Source organism: Macaca nemestrina, chromosome 16 (assembly GCF_043159975.1).
Source record: "Macaca nemestrina isolate mMacNem1 chromosome 16, mMacNem.hap1, whole genome shotgun sequence".
Taxonomy (NCBI): domain Eukaryota; kingdom Metazoa; phylum Chordata; class Mammalia; order Primates; family Cercopithecidae; genus Macaca; species Macaca nemestrina.
In genome coordinates, this window is record NC_092140.1 from 73314911 (window position 1) to 73337919 (window position 23009).

The 23009-nt window shown below is 36.1% G+C and overlaps 1 long non-coding RNA gene across 1 annotated transcript; it reads left to right on the top strand.

Moving 5' to 3' along the window:
• The first annotated feature begins 619 nt into the window (after nt 1-619).
• Nucleotides 620-16354, top strand: LOC105485601 (uncharacterized). The gene is made up of 4 exons (XR_989717.2): nt 620-674; nt 1151-1286; nt 4101-4150; nt 16273-16354. It is a non-coding gene; the product is annotated as an uncharacterized lncRNA (long non-coding RNA).
• Nucleotides 16355-23009: the final 6655 nt, after the last annotated feature.

Below are 23009 nucleotides of genomic sequence, written 5' to 3' on the forward strand. Positions count from 1 at the left end.
GAATTTTAAATTAGTCCACTTTAAGAACAAATTACCGAAAGTTTAATTTTCCTGTTTCAACAAATCCCACTACAAGCACCAGCCACCTGAAGCCAAGTGAATTGTACAGTTTTGTCCAAATGCTAGTGTATTAAATATTAAAATCAACTAATTCTCCCTCAAAACAAATATGCAACCCATTTATACTAACAATCTTTGGTCAATCCGTATTTTAGCCAAACATAATCAGAAATGGTTCTTAAGTCAAGCTCTCCTTGTTACCCCAAAATAAAATACAGAAGATAATAGAAAAGCTGATAGCTTCTTGTAGTGAAGCAAAGTGACCGAAAAAAGATGTAAAAATTAATGATATCTGGCTGACATTATTTAAATAGACAATGGCTCTATCAATAAAAAGAAGCCCTAACAAATGTGTTTCATGACAGAAATATATTAACCACTTTTCATCATCTGGAACCTTCATAAATCAATAAGAGATAATATTTACTCTATCCTGCTGGGGTGGCTTTTTGTATTTCTAATAGAATTCATTTAATTCTGGTTTCCATAGTTACGACAGAGTTTTAGAATGAGTTTGTTTCATCATAATTGCTGCATGTTCGTATATAAACAGCCGAACTCTACCTTCAACTAGCAGCATTCATTTGTGAATAAAGAAAATCTCTTATCATAAAGTAATTGAACTAGAATTCAAAATATACCACTAAGCCCTCGCCCTCCTCAGAGAGTTGGAAAATATGTCTCAAACTTCTTTTTTTAGCATAGTTATCTCTGAACAGCACATCAGGAGTACAAGAAGAAGTTAGAGGAAGATTAAAACTGTTTAAAGTGGTGTGGATATTTGCAGAATTTAAAATAATTTATTTTTGGCCTGTACCATAAGGCATAAAGAAAATTTTGTTTCTTCTAATTGCAACCTTTGATATGTCTTTTTACTAAATATTTGTCAGTTCATGTAAATATTACATTTGAAATGTGTTCTTTCCCAGCCAATTCAGTGCCAATTGGTTCAATATAACTTTATCCATTTTAAAAGCACAACAGCTGGAGAAATTACTGTTAAGCCTGATATCTTTTTCACATTAATTTCAAAAGCCATAGGTAAAGTAAAGGAAAATAAAAATGTGTTTTTTCTTGTTACTTGTTTAAGGGAGTAAAGAACCAGAAAACATAAAATCAAAAGGGAATAATTGGATCCCACCGTCTTAGAAATCACAAGGAGCAGTATTTGTGCCCTAAGCAAAGCTGGTACAAAAATTTCGTGGACAAACAAATCTATGCCAGTAGTAAGTAAAATAACAGTTAAGTTAAAGATAAACTGTTTAATTTTTTTTTTTTTTTTTTTAGAGGGAGTCTCGCTCTGTTGCCCAGGCTGGAGTGCAGCGGTGCGATCTCGGCTCACTGCAAACTCCGCCTTAGGGGTTCACACCATTCTCCTGGCTCAACCTCCTGAGTAGCTGGGACTACAGGAACCTGCCACCATGCCCAGCTAACATTTTTGTATTTTTAGGAGAGACGAGGTTTCACCATGTTAGCCAAGAAGATCTCGATCTCCTGACCTCGTGATCCGCCCACCTCGGCCTCTCGAAGTGCTGGGATTACAGGCGTGAGCCACCGCGCCAGCTACCCTTTAATTTTTTAAAAACAAATATGTATGTTTATCACTAAGTTTTTTTCAGATGTATTTAACCACTTGTAAAATTCTACAGTGATGCACGTGAAATCCAAAAGAACAAGTCATGAGAATATGGAAGGACAAGGAACTTAAACTAAAATTGTCTTTTCCCAAATGGCAGCTTTAAACAAATAGTCTTAGCCATGCTATTTTGAGAGATACACAAGTTTTAAATAACTGTAGATACCTCAATTATTCTAGAAATGAAAATAGAAACTTTCACTTACTTGCCTTATACTTTTTCTATTTAGAGGTTACTATTCAATGTATTCTACTTGAAACTCTTCGTTCTCTTTATATTTGTAGAATGTATTGATTTTGGGGGGAACCAGTTTCCTATGTATATGTTAGATTTGAATTGTGACAATTTGCATGAAATTCTATTAAAATGCATGGTTTTGAGCATAAAGAAAATGATGTGCTAATAATTCAAGAGATACAGTGGTAAATAAGACAGTTCTTGCCCAAAGGAACAGATACTAGAAGAACTTAGAAAAAAAAATGGGGAGATATGTTATAATAGGTAATACTATATATTGTCATGAGTCGCTTAATGACAGAAATACATTCTGAGAAATGCATCTTTAGGTGATTTTGTCCTTGTGTGAACATCATAGAATGCACTTACACACATCTGGATGGTATAGCCTCCTACACAACTAGCCTGTATGGTATGGCCTATTGCTCTTAGGCTACAAACATGTACAGCATGTTACTGTACTGAATACTGTAGGCAACTGTAACACAATGATAAGTATTGTATATGTAAATATGGAAAAGGCACAGTGAAAGTATGATATTATAATCTTATAGGACTACTGTTGCATATGCAATCAGTTGTTGACCAAATCGTCATTATGCAGCACACGACTGGTTCCATCATATGGGCTGGTTTTGGAATGTGGTAAAAGAAAATGGAGCAGAGTTTGTTGTGGGATTCAACACAGCAAAGAGATATACCCTTTGAAGAATTAGAAAAGCCTTCAAGAAAGAGGTAGTGTTTGAACTGAGTGTCCTATTAAAGGTAAAGTCAACAGGCTAAGAATAGTGAGAGACATTTGGAAAGAAGGGAAAATATTAGCAAAAATAAAATTGATGACCAGAATAGGATATGTGAAAGTTTGTTCCAGAACCTGGACCAACTTTTCGATGTTGTTACAACCAAAGGCAAGAGTATTAGTCTGTTTTCACACTGCTAATAAAGACATACCCAAAGACTAGGTAATTTTCAAAGGAAAGAGGTTTAATTGACACACAGTTTAGCACGGCTTGGGAGGCCTCAGGAAACTTGAACAATCATGGCAGAAGGGGAAGCAAACACATCCTTCTTCACGTGGTGGCAGCAAGGAGAAGTGCTGAACAAAAAGGGGAAAACCCCCTTATAAAACCATCAGATCTCATAAGAACTCACTCACTATCATGATAACAGCGTGGGGATAACCACCCCCATGATTCAATTACCTCCCACCAGGTTCCTCCCACAACACATGAGGATTATGAGAACTAAAATTCAAGATGAGCCAAACCATATCAGAAAGTTATTAAAAATACATTTTGATTTCGGCCAGGCACAGTGGCTTACACCTGTAATTCCAGCACTCTGGGAGGCTGAGGCGGGCAGATCACGAAGTCAGGAGTTTGAGACCCGCCTGGCCAACATGGTGAAACCCCATCTCTACTGAAAGTACAAACATTAGCCAGGTGTGGTGGTGGGCACCTGTAGTCACAGCTACTCGGGAGGCTGAGGCAGGAGAATTGCTTGAACCCAGACAGCAGAGGTTGCAGTGAGCCAAGATCATGCCGCTGCACTGCAGCCTAGGCAACAGAGCAAGACTTCATCTCAAAAGAAAAAAAAAAAAAGAAAGCCATGCAACATTTGTGAAAATTTTAAGTCCTTTTTATAAATTGAGGGTAAAGCATATTTTCACCATGCAGCAGGGACCTTGGGAGAGGAAAAGCAATGTTTGAGTGATGCCGGGAAGCCACTGCAGAGGTAAAGAACTGGCTTTGAAGGCAGCCTGTTTCTGCGTGAATACTTGCTCTAGGTGAAACTAGAAAGTTCCTTAACCTTTTTGTGCCAGTTTTCTGATATAAAGGAGGATTATTAATAGTACTTACAATTTAGTATTCCTAAATTGTCATAAGTATTAAATGAAAATATGGACAAAACACATAGACGAACGTCCTGCAAATTGTAAGTGTATATTAGTTCTTACTATTATCTGTAGAACAGAGCTGAAAATATTTCGATTCAGATACAAATATTGTTTTGAAAACTGTCTTTTTTTCTTACAAGTAATATCATCCTGCTCTGGAATATCTAAGAATTTCAGTAATGAGGGGAAAACACAGTAAACTAAGCTGGTCAATTAAAGATAACATCCAATTTAAAAGTCTTCTTCAAGTATCTTTTTTCTTGTTGCAGTGGTTCTAGAATCTGGCTGTACTTTTTAATCATATGAAGAATACTCAAAGGTAAGAATGCCAGGATGCCAACTTCAGAGATCATAAGTTAATTGGCCTTGGCTTTACGGAATTTTAAATGCTTCCCAGGTGAATCCGATGTGCAACTAAAGTTGATCGCCTCTGATCTAATGGTTAAATCATCCACCAATTTGAAATTTAAAATCCCCATGAGAACCGTTCACCCCTTTTCACCAAGGTTTTCTCTTCATTATGTCTTTACCCATCACATTGATACTGGGGAAATTGTGACACCTTATAGTGATGTATCTTTGATTTGAGTCTTGACTATTCTCCCCTATCATGAGTTTGGTCCACTTTTACTGGGAGAAGCTTGCACTGATGCCTACTAACATATAGACCCCGTATGAACCCTGCGTTCCCTGTCCTGGTATCAGCCCACATAGCACTTAATCTTACCTAGTCTTGGTAGGCACTTTGCTTGACCTCCTGCTGAGGCCCACAGTCTCACACATGTGCCACATAGGCTCTCTGCTAGTCACTGGTCCTCTTGAAACCTCCCTAAACTCCCTACTCTGTCCTCAAAGCCATGCACATGAAAACCCTTGGGTATCTTGCAAACTCTGTGTAAGCCTTGGTGGTTTGTGGTCCTTTTACAGGTGTGTCTATCTAGACATCCTTTTCCCTCTGCTCTTGTTCTTCTACTCCTCTTGGGCAATACTGGAAGCAAAAGATAGAATAATCTGGGATTTGGCCAGATTTATATTATCTTATGACTGAGACCTAGGAGTGTAGATTCTAGTTACGCACAAGGGACTCGGGAGTCACCCCACTCCAGTCTGTCCTCTTCTGGTGTACCTCTTCCTTCCCCACTCCTCATCTTGTTTCTATTATCCTCTTTGCCCCAGGCTTCTCATTTCTATTATTAAGCTTGGCATTGGTCACATCCTCTACACTTTCTATACTATAGCTAAAAGAAAACTCTGTGATCCAAGTCTCCTTGGATTGCCTCTGGAAGTGAAAAGGGGAAATTTCTGGAATTCAGAAAAATCTTTTTTCTATTAGTGAATCCTGGCATATTTTCTCACCACAGACCGAAAACTCTTCATTTGTAGTCCAAACTTGAAAAGTAAACAAATTCTCTTTGTATTCCAGCCCTAACATTTCTGCCTAGATCCTTCCTGAGGCAGTGGATATATCTGGCTGAATGAGGGGACAGCCCAATACAAGGAAGTATAAATAAGAAAAGTACATTAATATATTTCAAACTATATTATTGCCATGATATATGTAATTGCAAATAATTTCAGCATGAATCTTCCACTTATCCTGAAGCACTTAAACCTTCTAGCTCAATAGACAGAATATGCTTTTTTCAGTCTCATGCATTCATACCACTATTTTTTTCTTTCTATCTCTCTCAATTCAAATCTATGTCTGTTAATTCTTATATATTGCTCTCTAGATGCTTTATGTACGTGTCACAACATGCCAATATATTCTAAGCATTTAAGAGTAGGAATCTTGTCTTGACTATCTGTTGTAGTCAGCTTAAGCTACCATAACAAAAATACCATAAACTAAGTGACTTAAATAAAATTTTACTTCCTTACAGTTCTGGGGCTAGAAGTTCATAATCGAGATCCATGTAATTTGGTTTCTGGTGAGGGCTGTCTCTTTGTGTTGCACATGGCCATCTTCTCACTGTGTCCTCACGTGACCTCTGTGATGAAGTGAGGGAGTGCAAGCTCTCTGGTGTCTCTTCTTATAAGGGCTCTAATCCCATCCTGAAGGTTCACACTCATGACCTCTCAAACATTCCACCTCTGGGTGTCACCATTTGAATTTTGAAGGAACATAAACATTCAGTCTATAACACTACATCTTTGGCCCTCAAAAAAAATCTGCATCCTTCTTATATGCAAAATACATCATCATTTGGGGCTATCTCAGCCCCAGAAGTCTTAATTCATTCCAGCATCAACTCTAAAATCTAAGGTCTGAAGTCTCATCTAAATATTATCTTAATTTGCAGGTGTGTGTTAATATCAATGTGAAGATTTGTCCTGAAGTAAAATTTCTCTCCAGTTGTGAATTGGTGAAACCAGACACATGTTCTTCCAAAATGTAATGGTTGAGACAGGCATAGTATAAACTTTCCCATTCCAAAAGAAAGAAATATGAAAGAAAAATGGAGTGATAGGTACCATACAAGTAAAAAACTTAACAAGGCACATATTATTGGACCTAAAGCCTGAAGAATAATCCCCTTTTTCAGTTCAACTTTCTGACCTCCAAGCCCAATATGGGTGACAGCATACCCCAACACAGCTCTACTGGGCAGTGGCCCACTCTTTGAAACCTACGTGAGGAGAGCCTTGCTTTCCAAGCCTGTGCACTCTAAGAAGCCTGTGGTAGGAGTGTCCAACCTAATAATCTCTGAATCACCTTTGGGGTCCTTCTTCCCTTTCCTTGAAAGATAGCACACGTTCATATCTGAAGAACTCTATGGTCTGGTCTCATAGAATCCAAGTCCAGCAGCTATCTTTTATCTCATCTAACATTCTCTGTCCCCTTTAGTTCAAGTTGGCAGTGTTTAACTGACATAATTCCATGTTTATTCCTGTCTTCTGTTGAGATGACTGACCCATGAGTAGCATGGTTGATCTCTTTTTCAAATCTAGGTTCACGCTCAGATGGAAAGAATGCATATTCTGTTTTTGTTGGGTGGAGTGTCCTGTAGATGTCTGTTAGGTCTATCTGATCAAGAGTCAAGTTTAGATCCTGAATATTTTTGCTAGTTTTCTGCCTCAATGATCTGTCAATTACTGTTAGTGAGGTGCTGAAGTCTTCCACTCTTATTGTGTGGTTATCTAAGCAACTTTGTAGGTTTCCAAAAGCTTGTTTTATGGCTCTGGGTATTCCAGTGTTGTTGCATATATATTTAGGATAGTTGAGTAGTCTTGTTTAATTGAACCTTTTATCATTAGGTAATGCCTTTGATTGTCCTTTTTGATCATGGTTGATTTAAAGTATGTTTCATCTGAGGAAACATATCTCAATAAAAGTGTTCTATCTTACTGAATGGGAAAAGCTAGAACCATTCCACCTGATAATGAAGCAAGAAAAGGATGCCCGCTCTCACCACTTCTGTTGAATATAGTACTTGAAGTCCTGGCCACAGCAATCAGGCAAGAGAAAGAAATAAAAGATATTGAAATAGGAAGAGAGAAAATCAAACTATTTCTGTTTGTAGATAATACAATTCTATACTTAGAAAAACCCATAGTCCCTGCCCATAGGCTCCTAGAGCTGACAAACAAATTCAGCAAAGTTTCAGGATACAAAATCAATGTATAAAAATCAGTATCATTTATATACACCAGTAATGTACGAGCTGAGAGTAAAACCAAGAGTGAAATCCCATTCACAATAGCAACAAAAAATAATGAAATACTTAGAAATACAGCTAACCAGGGAGGTAAAAGTTCTCTGCAGTGAGAATTACAAAACAATGATAAAAGAAATCAGAGACAATGCAAACAAATGGAAAAAAATTCCATGCTCATGAGCAGGAAGAATTCATATTGTTAAAATGGCCATACTTCCCAAAGCAATTTACAGATTCAGTACTATTACTATCAAACTACCATCATTTTACACAGAATTAGAACAAAACTGTTCTAAAATTCATATGGAACCAAAAAAGGCCCAAATAACCAAAGCAATCCTAAGCAAAAAGAACAAAGCTGGAGTTACCATACTACCCAACTTCAAACTATACTACAATCCTACAGTAACCAAAATAGCATGGTACTGGTACAAAAACAGATGCACAGACCAATGGAACAGATTAGAGAACCCAGAAAGAAAGCCATGCACCCACAGCCATCCGATCTTTGACAAAGTCGAAAATAACAAGCAATGGGGAAATTACTCCCTATCCAATAAATGGTGCTGGGATAACTGGCTAACCATATGCAGAAGACTATAAAACTGGACCCCTTCCTTTCTCTATATACAAAAATAAACTCAAGATAGATTAAAGACATATGTAAAACTTAAAACTATAAAAATTCTAGAATATAACCTAGGAAATACTATTCTGGACATAGGAACTGGCAAAGATTTCATGATGAAGACACCAAAAGCAATTGCAACTAAAGCAAAAACTGACAAATGGGATCTAATTAAATTAAAGAGCTTCTACACAGCAAAAGAAACTACTGACAGAGTAAACAATCTACAGAATTATAGAAAATATTTGCATACTATGCATCTGACAAAGGCCTAATGTCCAGAATCTATGAGGAACTTAAGCCAATCACCAAGAAAAAAAAAATTAAAAATGGGCAAAGGCCATGAACAGATAATCCTCAAAAGGAGACATATAAGTGTCCAACGAGCATGTGAAAAAATGCTTAATATCACTCATCATTAGGGAAATGCAAATTAAAACCACAATGAGATACCAGTTAGAATCACTATTATAAAAAGTCAAAAAATAACAGAATCTGCTGAGGTTGCAGAGAGGAGAGAATGCTCATACACTGCTGTCGGGAATGTAAATTAGTTCGGCCACTTTTGAAAGCAGTTGGGAAGCTTCTCAAAGAACTTAAAACAGAACTATGCTTTGACCCAGCAATTCCACTACTACCTATATATTCAGAGGAATATAAATCATTCTACCATAAAGACACATGCATATGTATGTTCATTGCAATGCTCTTCACAATAGTAAAGACATGGAATCAACCTAGGTGCCCATCAATCTAGTCCTAGGTGGACTAGATAATGGAAATATGGTACATACACACCATGGAATACTATACAGCCATAGAAACGAACAAAATTATGTCCTTTGCAGCAACACACTTGAAGCTAGAAGACATTATCCTAAGTAAATTAATGCAGAAACAGAAAACCAAATACTGCATGTTCTCACTTATAAGTGGAAGCTAAACATTGAGTATACATGGACACAAAGAAGGGAATAATAGACACTAGGTCCCACTTGAGGATGGAGGGTGGGAGGAGGTAGGTGAGGATCATAAAACTACCTATCATATACTACGTTCATTACCTGGGTGATGAAATCATTTATACACCAAACCCCGGTGACATGCAATTTACTCATGTAACAAAACCCCTGAACCTAAAATAAATTTGGAAGGGGAAAAAATAAAAACACATAGACAGACCACAATAACAATACATCTTCAAAGCACCTAGTTGATTATTATAGTCGAGCACAAGAATTATGTGAAGAAAGCCTCACTGACACATATTTGTAAGTCTTTAAAAGGATTCATATAAATATAAGATTTTTCCATGTCCTCAGGAACAGTAATAATATTTAAGAAAATAAGACTTTGATCTACACTCAAACTGTTGTTGTTATTAAATGTAACCAAAAGACAAAACAGCCACTTTGAATATACTGGAGTACAGATATTAGTGATATGTTAACATGATACTCTTTTTCTGAGTTGTAGTGGAAGAGTAAACACAGTAACTGTAGCAACCTGAAACTCCTTTTAAATAAAGAAGTACTAAGAAAAATTATGCACCTTCTTTTGGGTTACCTTTAGTTCAAAGTGAAATGGTAGGAGATGGGATGAAAAACCCACAAGACATTAGAATGATAAATAATAATAGTGTCAAACCTAGTGTACTCCAACATCTGAGATCTGCTGCTTGGGCATTAGTTGCAATTAATAAACATAGGATTGAAGGAGAAACTCTGGCTTTAGCCTAATGGTTTAATGTTATAGGGAATAGCCCTGTCTCTTCTACCAGATCACACAAAAATGGAATATGATATCAGAAAAAGACAAATGCAGGTTCAACCACATCCTTAGTATCCTCTTAAGAATAAATGTTCTCATTTTTTGCAGTATGAATAGTCTGAGAGTTTTCCAAATCTTTATTTTCTGGTTCCTTTTTGCTTAACAATTTTTTTCTCAGTTCATCTCTTTTCTTTCACATTTTACTATAAGAGATCAAGAGGAACCAAACCATTCCTTCAACAATTTGCTAAGAAATCTCCTCAGCTAGATACCCAATCTTGTTGCTCACAAGTTCTACCTTTCACGAAACACTAGAACACAGTTCAGACAAACTCTTTGACACTTTATAGCAATGATCACCTTTCCTCCAGTTTCCAATAATACATGTCTCATTTCTTTCTGAGATATTATCAGAATTGCCCTTATTGTTCATATTTCTAGCATGTTTCTCAAAACCTATCCCAAAAACTGACATCAGCAAGATGGTAGAATAGGACTTCCCAGCCCATATGCTTCTACTGAAACAGCAACTTGAACAACTGTCCCACATATAAATACAACTTCACAAGAGCTAACAAAGCCAGGTGAAAGATTACAACACCTGTGAGCAACAGAGAAATTTTAAAAGATGAATTGAAGAGGTTAGAAAGGAAAGTTTTATATTACCCAAGTTTTCTCTCTCCAAATCCCAGGCAACACAGAATGGAAAGGAGAGAGGGAAATGAGCACTAGACTTTGCTTCAGACTCTGGGTTTCTAGGCCTATCCCACGGCCAAGATGGTCTGGCAGCCCCAGCCTCCAGACTATTCTCAACATCTGTCTGATCCACAGGGCCTCAGGCCTCAGCTTAGCATCAAGCCAGCTTAGAAACTCTAGTCATCTGGCCAGCACTTGCAGATCCAGTCTTCAAGCCAGTCCCTATGGATACAGGCTCCAGGTCCGCCAGCACCAGGCAAATCCCTGAAGCTCCAGGCTTCAGACCTACCCCAGATTTCAGACTATCCCAGAGCATAGCCTCAGGCTTTGTACCCTTTGTACCCTTCCCCCCCAGTCAACAACACTAGCCTCAGACAGCAGGCTGCAACCATGGACACAGGCTCCAGGCTTACTCTAGCAGATCCAGGGTTCAGGCTCATTCTAGTAGACCCCACTGCCAGGCCAACCCCCAAGGATGGAGGCTGCAGGTCTGTCCCTGCAGAGCAAAGACTCAGGCCCAACTCTGTGGACTCAAGTCCCAAGCCTGTCTCAGTGCCATGTCAGCCCCCATTAATTCAGTCTCTAGACCCACCTAGTGGCCACAGGTGCCTGACCCATCCCAGCAACTGTCAGCTCCTTTGGACTCAGGCTTCAGACCAACCTCCATTGATACAGGCTCTAGACCTACAACATAGACCCAGGCACCTGGCCCACTCACATTCTGACCCAGGCACCAAGACAACCTTGCTGAGGTCTCCAGCAGCTGGCCCATCTGTGGGCCATGCCAGACAGGCTGCCTTGAATCTCTGGATGGGGTGACTGGTGAAGGACTTTCCTAAACAAAGCCAGTCTACAAAGGCTGGAATTCATCCCTATTTCTTCAAACGTACACAGATCAATATAAGGCAATAAGAAACATGAAAAACCAAGGAGACACAGCACCACCGAAGGAACACAATATGCCAATAGCTTACCCCGAAGAAGTGGAGATATGCAAAGTGCCTGACAAAGATTTAAAGATAATTTTTTTCAGGGAAGCTTAGAAAATTTAAATAAAATATAGAAAAATAATAAAATAAAATCAGTAAAACAATAAATGATCAAGATAAGAAATTTAACAAAGAGATTTAAATTATTTTTAAAAATCAAACAAAATTTGGAGCTGAAAAACAATGAAACAAATAAAAAATGCAATAGGAATGTCACCAAGAGAATTGATCAAGCAGGAATATCTGTGAACTTGAAGATAGGTTATTTGAAAATATCCAGTCAGGAGAAAAATAAAAAAGGATAAAGAGGAATGAATAATGCTTGCGGTATTAATAGCAGGGCATCAGAAGAGAAAATATTTAATTTATAGGAGTTTGTGGAAAAAATAGAGAGACAAAGGGATAGAAAGCTTATTTTAAAAGATAATAGCAGAAAACTTTCCACATATAGGAAAAAATATAAATATTCAGATACAGAGTACAGAAAGGCCAAACATCCCCAATCAGATTCAATCCAAACAAGATTACATCAAGAGATATTATAATGAATCTGTCAAAAATCAAAGACAAAGAAAATATCTTGAAAACAGCAGGAGAAAAGAAGCAAATAACACATAAGGGAGTTTCAATAAAGTTAGCATCAAATTTCTCAGTAGAAACATTACAGGACAGTAGATAGTGGGATGATATATTCAAAATGATTAAGAAAAATAACTGCTAATCAAGAATACTGAATATTAGACCCACTTGTATGGTTCCTGAAAGAGACTCACTTCAAATGTAAGGATACACATGGATAGCAAATAATAGACGACAAAAGATATTCAGTGCAAATGGAAAGTCAAACAATGTAGGGGTGACTTTATAGGTTGAGTATATATTATCTACAATGCTTGGGACCAGAAGTGTTTCAGATTCAAATTTTTTTTGGTGGGGGGAGGGGAACTGGAATAGTTGCATTATACTTACTGGTTTTGCATCCCTAATCAGAAAATCTGAAATCCAAAATGCTCCAGTGAGAATTTTATTTGAGCATGGCCATTGAGCATCACGTAGGCATTCAGAAGTTTCAAATTTGGTGCATTTCGGATTTCACATTTTCAGATTAGAGATGCTCAACCTGTACCGTATACCACAAGTACCATTGTTACCATTTTGGTATATTTTCTTTCATGAGTTCAGAATACATTATGATCAAATACATAGCTGCCTTTTTCACTTTAGAATATTGTGAGGATATACTCATGCTATTAAAATGTCTGAAAATGCTTGTTTCACCTGTTTTTACTCTTATAAATAAAACTGTGATGAAAACAGCAACAACAATATGAACAAAATGTAATATTACTTAAATTTATAATTGTCATGCACAAGCCTCACTCTTCAACATGTATTATGTCATATAATCCTCAAAGACACTTTGTCAGTCATTATTAGCATCATATGCATTTTATAGATATGGAACCTGGGAGATCCAATTATTAAAATAATATGGCCCATAACACAACAAATATAAAGATGTCTTCTGTGGCGTGTGACACTACATTTTATAGTTACTAAATCTCTATTTATGTGGACAGTGGGACTCCTGTTATAAAGTGATTTGTGTTCATGTGCTCTTGCTCACTCTAGGCTCAATTATGTACCACTCTTTGAATGAGGGTGTGAACTTTTCTGCCCAATACAGCCTGGCAGTCGTCTCCAAGGGAAGGTTGAGTGAGGTCAAGGGATAGCTATAGGCCCTGTCTACTAACACCACCACTTTTGAATATACCTCTCTTTACTCCACGTCACACAGATGGCAGGACCCACCTGAAGCACCAGATATACCAAATGACCTACATGTAGGACTGCAAAGTAAGTGGCCCCACCCATGCTGCCCACAGCACTGACAGAATTTTTTTATAACTTCATCCTTGGTGTTCTCATGAAACTCCAGAGTAACAAAGATAAAGTAATAGACTGAAGAAAGTATTATTCTCCCCCAATGAGTATGGCTTTTCTTATTCCTTCTATTCTACACTTATCCTAAAGCTATCTTGAGTAATGCTCTCCAAATGGAAATGAGCTAACCTGAGATGGACTTATTAAGCAGCCAAGTTCTTTCTCCATAAAAACCTAACTTGTAGATTTTTAAAAAATATTTTTCTCCAGCTGTTTAATTTAGCTTAGTTTACATCCAACAACAACTACAACAAAAATGGAAAAGAAAACCTCTACCAAATGATATGAATACCCATATATAGATTTTTCACATTTGCTTTCAAAAGAAAACAAGATTTGAAGCTAATTTATGGTGATGTAATACCTTATATTTAGACTAAGACCTGAATCAATGAAAGCTTTCACAATTTGAGCTACCATGGATTGTGCTTGAATTAGGTTAGGCAATGTCTAACATTCTGTACTTCAATTTACATTCACCAATAATTACCATAATATTTTTATTCTCTCCCAGAATTCTGCTACTTGCTTCTCTGCCCTGGCCTCTAACTTAGCCTGCCACTGTGAAGTTTGTCTTGGTTCATTAATTCCTATGTAGGTTTCTGACATGCCTCCAAGTCATGGAGAGGATTTGTGGCTCTGTAAAGCTCTTGCAAGCACCTAATCCATGAGGGTCCTTATAGCTGTGCAGGAGTCACCTCTGGCTCTGGGCTGCCCATATCCACAGGCACAGCTGACTGGTTTTCTCTTAGGTCTCAAGGCCAAGTATTGCACTGGACCCAAGACTTTAAGGCTGAGTAAGAAACTGAACTCCTTAGGAATGGAGGGAAGCCTTTAAGCCTTTTTACCTTATTACCTAGCTCTTCTCTTTGGGGTAGTGAGAGCTACAGCAAACAAAGACCCTTTCTCTCTCTTCCCTGTAGAATTTCTTGACTAATATTAAAGCTGTCTCAAATATCCAAGTTCTGCTATCAATTTTATTTCTGATCATGTCGTTTGTGGCTATTCTTTCCCACCAGTCAGGACAGACTTGTCCATGTTACCAGTGCACTTCATTTCCTTTATTCATTCTCAAATCCCACCTGCCAACACACTTAAGGATTCTATAAGAAGTCACTCAAGTTTCTTATTTATTTCCTTCTCATATGGTCTAGTTTATTGAAAAGAAAACTAGCTTAACATTTGAAATAGATACAAAAGAAAAAATCTATAACCAGCTAATAGAAATATCATCATCATCATTATCATCATCTCTAACAATTACATAGTATTAAAAGGTACCAGGCACTAATATAACTGCTTTACACATATGAATTCTTTCAATCCTTACAAGTTAACAAGGGAGGTAATAGTATTGTCCTTATTTTACAGATAAGGAATCTACAGCACAGAGAGAATAAATAATGTGTGCAAGGTCACAGAAACAGTAAATCATAAAGGCAGCATCAAAACTGGATTTAGACACCCTGCTCTAAATCCCAGCAACATGCAGCTTTCCTACAATGTCAATTCTTGATGGCTTCCACAAATCACTATTTCATGTAACCAAACACTCTGTCTTTTGGGTTTCTAATTCTCTCCTGAGTGCATATCATGGTGAATTTACCCTAAAGGGATACTCAATGAGAAATTGAGCAGGTATAATTATCAAACAGGCAAGTATAAAAACTGAGCTTGAATATCCACAACAGAATAGAAACTTTGACACCTGCATACCAATATGTAAACTATATCAAAACGGTTTTTTTTCATTTCCAACACTTATTTTCAGTTTGGGGGTACATGTACATGATGGGCAGGTTTGTTACATAGGTAAATGTGTGCACTGGTGGTTTGCTGCACAGATCATCCCATTACTCACGTATTAAGCCCAGTATCCACTAGCTATTTTCTTCCTGATTCTTTCCCTTCTTCCACCCCTCACCCTCCAATGACCCCAGCACGTGTTTCCCCCACACCATGTGTCCATGTGTTCTTATCATTTTGCTCTCACTTGTGAGAACATGTGATACTTGGTTTTCTGTTCCTGTGTTAGTTTACTGAGGGTGATGGCCTCCAGTTCCGTCCATGTCCCTGCAAAGTACATGATCTCATTCTTTTTTATGGCTGCTTAGTATTCCATGGTGTATATGTACCACATTATCTTTATCCAGTCTATCACTGATGGGCATTTAGGTTTATTCTATGTCTTTGCTGTTGTAAATAGTGGTGCAGTGAACATATGTGTGCACGTGTCTTTATAAAAGAACAATTTATATTCCTTTCAGTATATACCCAGTAATGGAATTGCTGGGTCAAATGGTATTTCTGTCTCTAGGTCTTTGAGGAATCGCCACACTGTCTTCCACAATGGTTGGACTAATTTACACTTCCACCAACAGTGTAAAAATGTTCCTTTTTTCTCCACAACCTCACCAGCATCTGTTACTTTTTGACTTTTTAATAATAGCCATTCTGACTGGTGTGACATGGTATCTCATTGTGTGGTTTTGATTTGCATTTCTCTAATGATCAGTGATGTTTAGCTATCAACAACTTTTATGTAACAGTATGGAAAGCATTGCCCCATTTTATGGAGGAGAAAACTAAAGCTCGGAACATTCAAATATCTTGACCACCGTCACGTATGTAATGGCTGAACTATTTGATTATCAATTGTATATTTTTTCCCCACTTTAACACACTTTCCATTCAATAAAGATAGTCTAGTAAATTGTATAAATGTCATAACATACTCTCTTACACTTAATCCTAGAGGCAATTTTCTTCCGCTATCAATATCCTGTGGTACTCGGAAAACAGATCCACCATCTCCATAGCCTTCTCTTCAAATTCAGATTACCCTCCTGAGACATTCAAATGTGGACAGTGGCCTAAGGTGGAGGTAAGAGGAACTGTTAGATGGGCCCGGCAAACATTACACAGAGACAGTCTATCACGTATGCTTCACAGCCACACCCTTAAAGTTTTCTGTGATTCCACAAACAGCTGAAAGTATTTTCCTCAATTTCTCTAGTCAGCTCATTCAGTGACAGAACATTCAAACTAACTTCTCTGCTAGGGGATAGCCAATCACTTTGCCCAAAACACATTTGCAAAGAGCAAAGTTTCACTGTTCACATTTTTTAGAGTCACTATGGTGTGAAGTACAGAAAACAAACAAAAAAAAAAGCTTTAAAAAAGCAACAATCAACTAATTCAAGTCTACTGGTAGTAATTCACTATCAGTGCGAACATGGGAAAATATCCCCCAACCCCAGTTTTAGTTAATTTACCTATAAGTATATGCAAATAGTATGTATTGATTAAAAAATAAAATAAAATAAAAAGGAAAGAGGAGGTGGACCAAAGTTTGAAAGTGCTAATGTCTTATCTTTCAAATCATACAGATAATAAGTATATTTGTTAAAATTAAAAAAATCTATATATGAGGTGGGAGGATTGCTTGAGCCCAGGAGTTCAAGACCATCCTGGGCAATATAGTGAGATCTAGTCCCTACAAAAAAAAATTTAATTAGGCAGGCATGGTGGCATAAACCAATAGTTCTAGCTACTCAGGAGGCTAAGGTGGGAGGAACACTTGAACCCGGGAGGTCCAGGTTGCAGTGAGCTGTGATTGTACCATTGCACTCTGGCCTGAACAACAGAGCAACACCCTGTCTCAAATATATATATATATGTATACGTGTGTGAATATATATATACACACACACACACACACATATATATATATAGGCTTTATGCCTAACTCTAGGCTCTATTATGCACCACTCTTTGAATGAGGGCTTGAACATATATATTTTTATTACTTACATCAATATATAATATACATACATGCATACACATAATATTGATACTAATTTTTTGGATTAAAGAGAGACAGTAAATGTCACTGTATCTTCCACTGTAGAGTTTAGAACCAGCTAAGAAATAAGAGAGAAGAAAAGGGTAAATCCTTAACAAAATGCCTGATTTATTGACAAAACTGTTCAAAGACCATAACTTTAGTTCTGCAGCTGCGTTGGGTTCCTTGAATGTCTCCAATATTGGGCATGATTATTCCTCTACTTATAGGTAGAGTAAAATAAGCTCTAGCCACTGGCATCTAGACCAAACGGAAATCTACTCCTGTGTCCTGAAGACATGTGAGCTCTGCCAAGAGCAGACCCAAAAAGCACAAAGCCAAGCATGCTAAGCTCCTTCTACCAGATTTATCAGTAAGATAAGTCAATAAATTCCCTCAAAAGAGGAGTCAGTGAGGAGGAAGAGCTGAAAGTGTTCCTTTAATATTTTTCTTCTGTGGAGTGGAAATTTACTCCTCATTATAAATTCACAAAGGTGATGTTTTTAGCTCAGAACTCTCTTATGCATACCTAATTGCATGTTGAATATTTCAATTCAGATATAACACAAGTACCTAAAATTTAAAAGCCTGAAATTGAATTAGTAATCTTATTTCTTAATTTATTCCCCCTCTAAAGCGCCCCATCTCAATAAAAGGTACCACCCTCCTTTCAGGGACTCAGACCAAAAATCTAGGCTTTCCTAATGCTTCTCTATCTGACTTTATTGAACTAAACACGAGATCTTACCTAATTCTACCTTCTAAATATTTCATATAAATCTCAATTCTCTCCCCATTCCCACCATTATCATTCTCTTCCAGGACATTGTCTTCTCCTGGATTTTTGTCTTACGTCCTATTTTCCTTTTTCTACTCTTGCCCTCTACCTTATCATTTACTTGAACTAATTCTCCTAGCAATTCCCAAATTTACTTTCCAAATATGTAAATTGAGTTCCATTTATCTGATGCCAAGCTATGATTTCTTTGGATTTCAGCTTAAATCTTAAAGGACTTTATAATCTTCTGTAGAATTAGTTTACAGCATCCTATTATTTACTTTGTCTGATGATAATATTCATCATACTTTAATTGCTTTTAATGTCTGTCTTCTCCACTAGCTTCTGATTTTCATCAGAGAAGAAACCAGGGTCAAATTGTTCACAACTGTACACAGAAATTCAAGCAGCAGAGCTGGAGCATAACAGGTGCATAAAAATATTTAATGAATGAGTGAGCTCTAAATTATCAATCTTTGCTGATATTGAAAATATCTAATATGAACTACAAATGAGTCAGTCAAAAACCTCTGACCAGTCAGCTTGCAGAAATGATAGTCTAAGAACTTACCAGATTTTTCTCCTGCAGAAAATAACTATATAAGATCTGGAAACAATACAAAAAGCAATTTCATAAAGGTACTGGAAGTTAAAAAAAAGCAGACAGATTCTAGCATGAGTACATACTCAAGAGGAAGAAAGTGGGGTGATTTACAAATAAGTTCCCATCTTTATGGCTTTTAGCTTAGGAAAGTACAGTTGGTACAGTGAGATGCTGATTGAAAAAATATAGTCTCTGTTGCCTAGGTAACCAGACAACTGAAGCAAAGTGAAACATGGTTGTTGAAGACAGCAATGAAATCTCAGAAAGAAAAGAGAGAAGGGGGATTCCCCGTTTGTGTCTACCCACATCTCTGATTGAGGACTGGGCCGTAAATATCTAGAACAAACCAAAGCAGAATTTCAGCTAAAGCAGAATTTCAATTCATGTAATTCTGAGCTGAAATCAGAGCTACCACCCCAAAGTCTGGGTTTTCCCTTTGTGTCCAGATTGTTTAAAATGCCTGCTCAGAAAGAGGAGAAGGAAGAGGAAGAAGAGAAACAACAATACTAGTTGGAAAAAAATAATAGAATCCTGAATATTCACAACTTTACATTCACAATGTCTAGGATATAATCCAAAATTACCTGATGTCTAAAGAACCAAGAAAATGGAAAATATTCGCAAGACAAAAGAAAATCAACCTTCCTCAATCCCTAAATGAACATAAGGCTAGAACTACCAAATAATGAGCTAATGATTACATTTTAATGCTAACAATACTATCACATCACATTTCAGTGCTATAGCAGTTAATCTAATTAACTGTTAGAACTTTTCTAAATAATACAAAGTAAAATAAGTGTACAATACCTTTTTAAATATATAAAAATCCAGCAAAGAAATAGAACATATAAAGAAGAACCAAACGGAAAGGTGAGAACTGAAAAGATACAAAATTGAAATTTGAAAATCATTGGATGGACTTAACAGACAAATAAATATTACAAAGGAAATAGTACATGAACTTAAATGTACATCAATAGAAATTACCTTAAGGACTTCTCATGAAAACCATGGAGGCCATTAAGAAATTGTAACACATCTTTAAAGAGCTGAAACAAACAAACAAAATCTTGCCAACCAGAATTTTCTAACTAGTAAAAATATTTGTGAAGACTCACAGAAAATAAATATATTTTGGATAAAACAGCACATGATAAGAACATGTGCTGTCAACATTACTCCATTAAAATAAATGCTAAAGGAAGTTCTTCAGGTTAAAGGCATACGATGTAACGTGAAAACTAGACTCTCAGTGCAGAAGAATATCAAAAATGTTACATATCTTGGTAAATGTCGAAGACTTTTTTTCTTTTTGATTTATTCCTCTTAAACTATACAACTGCTTAGAACTAAAATTGTATTATCTTATGGGCTTTATAAATGTATTTAGATGAAATTAATATTATGATATACATTAATTTTCTATAGCTGCCATAATAAATCAGCAAAGCTTAATGGATTAAATAGCACAAATTTATTATATTATAGTTCTCTAGGTCAGAATATCTGATTAGAATCTCACCAGGCTAAAATCAAGGAGGTGGTATGTGTTTTTCTCTTAAGGCTCTAGGGAAGATTCTGCTTCCTTGCTCATTGGGTTATTGGCAGTAGTCTCTTGTATGTGTAGGACTAAGATCTCTATTTCCTTCTGGCTGTCAACTAAGGGAATTCCTAATTTCTATGGGATACTCTTATTCCTTGTCTCATGAACCTCTTTCTTTAGCTTCAAACAAATAGCAGGTCAAATCCCTTTTTCAATCTTTTTTTCTTTCTTCCATTTCATCTCTGTAACCTAGCTAACAAAAACTCTCCTCCTTTAAAGACATTATGATTAGATTTGGTCCACCATATAATCAAGGATAATCTCCCCATCTCAAATATATCGGTGAAATATGTTTTCCCATAGAAGGTAACATATTTTCAAGCTCCCAGAAATTAGGACATGGGGATCTTTGGGAGCCTATAGTTCTGCTTATCACACAAAAGTACTAAAATTTGTGGAAAGAGAATATACAACTATAGCATTGAAATTTTAAAATATTTTACAGAAAGTAATACAATATTAATTGTAAGAAAAATATAAAAAGTTAAAAAAATGCAACTGCAAAGACATTTTTTGATATTGCAGAAAAATATAGCTAAAATTTTATAGACAATTTTTAAGAATTGTAAAACAAATTCAAATTTTTTAAAGTCTGTCAAGAAAGGAGGAAGTGAGGACCAAAAACAAAGACAAAGAGAAATAGTAACAAACGGTGAAAATAAAATTCAAACATACTGATAGTTACATTAAAGTACAATGAACTAAACACACACCAATTCAAAGGCAAAAATTGTCCTAATAAAATTTAAAAGATAAAAACAATTATATGATACCTGTAAGAAATGCATTTTTAATATAATGAGCAGACTGAAAGTAAATAAAGAGGAAAGGACATACAAACAGTAAGCATAGAGTGGAGTGACTGTTTTTACCAGATAAAATATATATTCAAAGACAAAAATTATTCTTAGAGGAAAGAAAGTCTGACACAGAAGGCCATATAATATATGATTACATTTATATGAAGTGTCCACAAAAGGCAAATCTGAAGAGACAGAGAGTGAATGAATGGTTTCCAAGTGCTTGAGAAAGTAAATAATGGAGAATTACTGCTAATAGGTACAGAATTTATTTTGAGAATGACAAAATGTTTTGAAATTAGATACTATTGATGGATGTAAAACTCTGTGAATATACCAAAACTAACTGAGCTCTGCACCTCAAAAGAGAAAAATTTATCATATGTGAATTATATATCAATACATCTATTATTTAAAAAGTATTCTGAGAGTAAATGTATAACTCATAATAATAAAAGGGTCAATTTATCATAAAAGACAGGATAATCATAAATATGTATGTACTAATTAGTTTTAAAATACACAAAACAAAAATATTACCATATTTAAGGTAGAAATAGACAACCTCACAATCATTGTTAGCTATTTAAAGACCCTCCTCTCACTTGATAAAACAACTAGACAAAAATATAGCAATAATATAAATGATCTGAACATTATCTACAACATTAAATTAATAGACAACTGATGATAGATGATAGATTAGAGAGAGAGAGAGAGAGAGAGATAAAAGAAGGGAGGGAGGAAAGGAGGAAGGAAGGATGGAAAAAAGGAACTATACCCAATAGCAAAATACTCATTTTTTAGAGTACTTAAGGTGCTTTTCCCAGAATGTATCATATAATGTGCCATAAAAGAAGTCTCAATACATTTAACAATATAGAAATCACACAAAATTTGTTTCTGAACCTCAGTGAGACTAAACTGGAAATCAATAGCAATAATATAACTAGGAGAAATATAAATATTTGACCATTAGAGAACATACATTCAAGTGATAGGTGCATTAAAGAAGACACTCAAGAGAAATTATAACATCATTTAAACTTAATGACAATAAAAATATAACATATCAAAATTTACAAAATATAGTTAAAGCAGCATTTACAGAGATATTTATACATGTAAATATCTATGCTAGAAATAAATATTAGAAGATAATTATTTTAATTCCCATCTTAAAAACTAGACAAAGAGAAAAATGAACCTAAATGAAACGGGAAGAAGAAAATAATAAAGGAAGAAATCAATGAAATGCAAAAGAAGAAAAACAATAGATTATTATCATTAAAACCAAAGCTAGTTATCTCAAATATAAGTAAAATTAAAAATCACTTGTCTATGCTAATAAAGAAAAGAGGGTCCAGGCACAGTAGCTCACACCTGTAATCCCAGCACTTTAGGAGGCTGAGGTGGGCAGATCACTTGAGGTCAGGAGTTTTAGACCAGCCCAGCGAACATGATAAAACACAGTCTCTACTAAAAATACAAAAATCACCTGGGTGTGGTGGCATACACATGTAATCTCAGCTACTTGGGAGGCTGAGGCAGGAGAATTGCTTAAACCTGGGAGATGGAGGTTGCAGTGAGCCGAGATTGCTCCACTGCACTCCAGCCTGGGTGACAGAGCAAGACTCTGTCTCAAAAAAAAAAAAAAAAAAAAAAAAGAAAAGAGAAACACATGTTAGAACATCAACATAGAAAGAGGGTACATCAGTACAGATCCTACATACAATGAAAGCACAATAATGGAATACTATAAACAACTTTATGTAACATATTAACATCCCAGATGAAATAAATTCCTTAAGGTCATAAAGTACCTAACTCAACCAAAGAAAACACAAAATCCTTGAATAC